The following is a 6,742-nucleotide window of genomic DNA, read 5'->3' as shown; positions in this document are numbered from 1 at the left end:
CCGATACCTTGTTCAATCTCGTTACCGGCAAGTCTCTTTACTCGTTCCGTAACACATCATCCCGTGATCAACTCCTTGATCACATTGTGCATATTATGATGATGTCCTACCGAGTGGGCCCAGAGATACCTCTCCGTCACACGGAGTGACAAATCCCAGTCTCGATTCGTGCCAACCCAACAGACACTTTCGGAGATACCTGTAGTGTACCTTTATAGCCACCCAGTTACGTTGTGACGTTTGGCACACCCAAAGTATTCCTATGGTATCCGGGAGTTGCACAATCTCATGGTCTAAGGAAATGATACTTGACATTAGAAAAGCTTTAGCATGCGAACTACACGATCTTGTGCTATGCTTAGGATTGGGTCTTGTCCATCACATCATTCTCCTAATGATGTGATCCCGTTATCAACGACATCCAATGTCCATGGTCAGGAAACCGTAACCATCTATTGATCCACGAGCTAGTCAACTAGAGGCTTACTAGGGACATGGTGTTGTCTATGTATCCACACATGTAACTGAGTTTCCTATCAATACAACTCTAGCATGGATAATAAACGATTATCATGAACAAGGAAATATAATAATAATCAATTTATTATTGCCTCTAGGGCATATTTCCAACAATCTCCCACTTGCACTAGAGTCAATAATCTAGTTCACATCGCCATGTGATTAACACTCACAGGTCACATCGCCATGTGACCAACATCCAAGAGTTTACTAGTGTCACTAAAGTAGTTCACATCATCATGTGATTAAGACTCAATGAGTTCTAGGTTTGATCATGTTTTGCTTGTGAGAGAGGTTTTAGTCAACGGGTCTGCAACATTCAGATCCGTATGTACTTCGCAAATCTCTAGGTCATATTATAAATGCTGCTTCCACGCTCCACTTGGAGCTATTCCAAATGGTTTCTCCACTATACGTATCCGGTTTGCTACTCAGAGTCATTCGGATAGGTGTTAAAGCTTGCATCGATGTAACCCTTTACGCCGAACTCTTTATCACCTCCATAATCGAGAAACATGTCCTTATTACTCCAAGGACAATTTTGACCGATATCTAGTGATCCACTCCTGGATCACCTTTGTACCCTCTTGCCAGACATGTGGCAAGGCACACATCAGGTGCGGTATTCAGCATGGCATACCGTATAGAGCCTATGACAAAAGCATAGGGGACGACATTCGTCCTTTCTCTTTCTTCTGCCGTGGTCGAGCTTTAAGTCTTAACTTCATACCTTACAACTCAGGCAAGAACTCCTTCTTTGACTGATCCATCTTGAACACCTTCAAGATCATGTCAAGGTATGTGCTCATTTGAAAGTACCATTAAGCGTTTTGATCTATCCTTATAGATCTTGATGCTCAATGTTCAAGTAGCTTAATCCAGGCTTTCCATTGAAAAACACTTTTCAAATAACTCTGCATGCTTTCTAGAAATTCTACATCATTTCCGATCAACAACATGTTAACAACACATACTCATCGGAAATTATATAGTTCTACCACTCACTTCTTTGGAAATACAAGTTTCTCATAAACTTTGTATACACCCAAAATCTTTGATCATCTCATCAAAGCATACATTCCAACTCCGAGATGCTTACTCCAGTCCTTAGAAGGATTGCTGGAGCTTTGCATACTTATTAGCATCTTTCAGGATTGACAAAACCTTCCGGTTGTATCACATATAACCTTTCCTCAAGAAAATCGTCGAGGAAACAATGTTTTGACATCCTATCTGCAAGATTTCATAAATAATGCAGTAATCGCTAATATAATTCCAACAGACTCTTAGCATCACTACGAGTGAGAAAGTCTCATCATAGTCAACTCCTTGAACTTGTCAGAAAAAATCTTAACGATAAGTCGAGCTTTCTTAATGGTGATACTTACCATCATTGTCTGTCTTCCTTTTAAAAAAATCCATCTGTACTCAACAGCCTTACGACCATCGAGCCGTTCTGCCAAAGTCTACACTTTGTTTTCATACATGGATCCTCTCTCAGATTTTATGGCCTCGAGCCATTTATCAGAATTCGGGCCCACCATCGCTTCTCCATAGCTCGTAGGTTCATTGTTGTCTAGCAACATGACTTCCAAGACAGGATTACGTACCACTCTGAAGTAGTACGCATCCTTGTCATCCTACGAGGTTTGGGAGTGACTTGATCCGAAGTCTCATGATCAATATCATAAGCTTCCACTTCAATTGGTGTAGGTGCCACAGGAACAACTTCCTGTGCCCTGCCACACACTAGTTAAAGAGACGGTTCAATAACCTCATCAAGTCTCCACCATCCTCCCACTCAATTCTTTCGATAGAAACTTTTCCTCGAGAAAGGACCCGATTCTAGAAACAATCCTTTATTGCTTTCGGATCTGAGACAGGGGGTATACCCAATTGTTTTGGGTGTCCTATGAAGATGCATTTACCCGCTTTGGGTTCAAGCTTATCAGCCTGAAACTTTTTCACATAAGCGTCGCAGCCCCAAAGTTTTAAGAAATGACAGCTTAGGTTTCTCTAAACCATAGTTCATACGTGTCATCTCATCAGAATTACGAGGTGCCCTATTTATAGTGAATGTGGTTGTCTCTAATGCCTAACCCATAAACTATCATGGTAATTTGATAAGAGACATCATGGTATGCATCATATCCAATAGGGTGCAGTTATGATGTTCGGACACACCATGACACTATGGTGTTCCAGGCTGTATTAGTTGTGAAACAATTTCCACAATGTCTTAATTCTGTGCCAAACTCGTAATTCAGATATTCATCTCTATGATCATATCATAGATATTTTATCCTCTTGTCACGACGATCTTTCAACTTCACCTTGAAATTACTTGAACCTTTCAATAATTCAGACTCGTGATTCATCAAGTAAATATACTCAACATCTACTCAAATCATCTGTGAAGTAAGAACATAACGATATCCACTACATGCCTCAGCACTCATTGGACTGCACACATCAAAATGTATTACTTCCAACAAGTTGCTTTCTAGTTCCATTTTACTGAAAACGAGGCTTTCAGTCATCGTGCCCATGTGGTATGATTTGCATATCTCAAGTGGTTCAAAATCAAGTGAGTCCAAAACGGTCCATTTGCATGGAGTTTCTTCATGCATATACACCAATAGACATGGTTCGCATGTCTCAAACCTTTCAAAAACGAGTGAGCCCAAAGATCCATCAACATGGAGCTTCTTCATGCGTTTTATACCGATATGACTCAAATTGCAGTGCCATATTTGTGTGGTACTATCATTACTATCTTATACCTTTGGCATGAAAATGTGTATCACTACGATCGAGATTCAATAAACCATTCATTTTAGGTGCAAGACCATTGAAGGTATTATTCAAGTAAACAGAGTAACCATTATTCTCCTTAAATGAATAACCGTATTGCGATGGACATAATCCAATCATGTCTATGCTCAACACAAACACCAATCTCGATGGTAGAGGGAGCGTGCGATGTTTGATCAACCTTGGAAATACTTCCAACACATATCGTCATCTCACCTTTTAGCTAGTCTTCGTTTATTCCGTAGCTTTTATTTCAAGTTACTAACACTTAGTAACCGAACCGGTATCTAATACCCTGGTGCTACTAGGAGTACTAGTAAAGTACACATTAACAATATGTATATCCAATATACTTCTACCGACCTTGCCAGCCTTCTCATCTACCAAGTATCTAGGGTAATTCTGCTTCAGTGGTTGTTCCCCTTATTACATAAGCACTTAGTCTCGGGTTTGGGTTCAACCTTGGGTTTCTTCATTAGAGCAGCAACTGATTTTCCGTTTCATGAAGTATCCCTTCTTGCCCTTGCCCTTCTTGAAACTAGTGGTTTCACTAACCATCAACAATTGATGCTCCTTCTTGATTTCTACTTTCACGGTGTCAAACATCGCGAATATTTCAAGGATCATCATATCTATCCCTGATATGTTATAGTTCATCACGAAGCTCTAGCAGCTTGGTGGCAATGACTTCGGAGAAATATCACTATCTCATCTGGAAGATCAACTCCCACTCGAATCAAATGATTATTGTACTCAGACAATCTGAGCACAAGCTCAACAATTGAGCTTTTCTCCCTTAGTTTGCAGGCTAAGAAAATTGTCGGAGGTCTTATACCTCTTGACGTGGGCACAAGCCTGAAATCCCAATTTCAACCCTCGAAACATCTCATATGTTTCACGATGTTTCAAAACGTCTTCGGTGCCTCAACTCTAAACCGTTTAACTGAACTATCACGTAGTTATCAAAATGTGTATGTCAGATGTTCGCAACATCCACAGACGACGTTCGAGGTTCAGCACACTATGTGGTGCATTAAGGACATAAGCCTTCTATGAAGCAATGAGGACAATCCTCAGTTTACGGACCTAGTCCGCATAATTGCTACTATCAACTTTCAACTAAATTTTCTCTAGGAACATATCTAAACAGTAGAACTGAAGCGTGAGCTACGATATAATTTGCGAAGACCTTTTGACTATGTTTAGGATAATTAAGTTCATCTTATGAACTCCCACTCAGATAGGCATCCCTCTAGTCATCTAAGTGATACATGATCCGGATCAACTAGGCCGTGTCCGATCATCACGTGAGACGGACTAGTCAACATCGGTGAACATCTTCATGTTGATCGTATCTACCATACGACTCATGCTCGACCTTTCGGTCTCTTGTGTTCCGAGGCCATGTCTGTACATGCTAGGCTCGTCAAGTCAACCTAAGTGTTTTGCATGTGTTCTGAGGCCATGTCTATACATGCTAGGCTCGTCAACACCCATTGTATTCGAACGTAAGAATCTATCACACCCGATCATCACGTGGTGCTTCGAAACGACGAACTTTCGCAACGGTGCACAGTTAGGGGGAACACTTTCTTGAAATTTTAATGAGGGATCATCTTATTTACTACCGTCGTTCTAAGCAAATAAGATGTATAAACATGATAAACATCACATGCAACCAAATAGTGACATGATATGGCCAATATCATATTGCTCCTTTTGATCTCCATCTTCGGGGCTCCTTGATCATCATCGTCACCGGCATGACACCATGATCTCCATCATCGTGTCTTCATGAAGTTGTCTCGCCAACTATTACTTCTACTACTATAGCTAACGGTTAGCAATAAAGTAAAGTAATTACATGGCGTTTATGTTGACACGCAGGTCGTAAATAAATTAAGACAACTCCTATGGCTCCTGCCAGCTGTCATACTCATCGACAGGCAAGTCGTGATTCCTATTACAAGAACATGATCATCTCATACATCACATATATCATTCATCACATCCTTTGTCCATATCACATAGCATACCCTGCAAAAACAAGTTAGACGTCCTCTAATTGTTGCTTGCATGTTTTATGTGGCTGCTATGGGTTTCTAGCAAGAACGTTTCTTACCTACGCAAAAACCACAACGTGATATGCCAATTGCTATTTACCCTTCATAAGGACCCTTTTCATCGAATCCGTTCCGACTAAAGTGGGAGAGACAGACACCCGCCAGCCACCTTATGCAACTAGTGCATGTCAGTCAGTGGAACCGGTCTCACGTAAGCGTACGTGTAAGGTTGGTCCGGGCCGCTTCATCCCACGATGCCGTCGAAACAATATTGGACTAGTAACGGTAAGCATATTGAACAAAATCAACGCCCACAACTACTTTGTGTTCTACTCGTGCATAGAATCTACGCAATAGACCTAGCTTATGATGCCACTATTGGGGAACGTAGCAGAAATTCAAAATTTTCCTACGTGTCACCAAGATCTATCTATGGAGAAACCAGCAACGAGGGGAAGGGGAGTGCATCTACATACCCTTGTAGATCGCTATGCGGAAGCGTTCAAGAGAACGGGGTTGAAGGAGTCGTACTCGTCGTGATCCAAATCACCGGAGATCCTAGTGCCGAATGGACGGCACCTCCGCGTTCAACACACGTACAGCCCGGTGACGTCTCCCATGCCTTGATCCAGCAAGGAGAGAGGGAGAGGTTGAGGAAGACTCCATCCAATAGCAGCACAACGGCGTGGTGGTGGTGGAGGAGTGTGGTACTCCAGCAGGGCTTCGCCAAGCACCGCAAGAGACGAGGAGGAGAGAGGTAGGGCTGCGCCAGGGAGAGATCAAATCGTGTGTCTAGCAGCCCAAAACCTCAAGTATATATAGGGGGAGGGGAGGGGCTGCGCCCCACCTAGGTTTCCACCCCTAGGGGTGGCAGCCAGCCCTAGATCCCATCTAGGGGGTGGCCAAGGGGGGAGAGAGGGGGCGCACCTAGGGTGGGCCTTAAGGCCCATCTAGACCTAGGGTTTGCCCCCTCCCACTCTCCCTGCGCCTTGGGACTTGGTGGGGGGCGCACCAGCCCACCTGGGGCTGGTACCCTCCCACACTTGGCCCACGCAACCTTCTGGGGCTGGTGGCCCCACTTGGTGGACCCCCGGGACCCTCCCGGTGGTCCCGGTACGTTACCGATAAAACCCGAAACTTTTCCGGTGACCAAAACAGGACTTCCCATATATAAATCTTTACCTCCGGACCATTCCGGAACTCCTCGTGACGTCCGGGATCTCATCCGGGACTCTGAACAACATTCGGTAACCACATATATCTATTCCTTATAACCCTAGCGTCATCGAACCTTAAGTGTGTAGACCCTACGGGTTCGGGAACCATGCAGACATGACCGAGACGTT

This window comes from Triticum dicoccoides, chromosome 4A (genome assembly GCF_002162155.2).
Source record: "Triticum dicoccoides isolate Atlit2015 ecotype Zavitan chromosome 4A, WEW_v2.0, whole genome shotgun sequence".
NCBI lineage: Eukaryota > Viridiplantae > Streptophyta > Magnoliopsida > Poales > Poaceae > Triticum > Triticum dicoccoides.
This window is presented reverse-complemented; position numbering follows the sequence as displayed.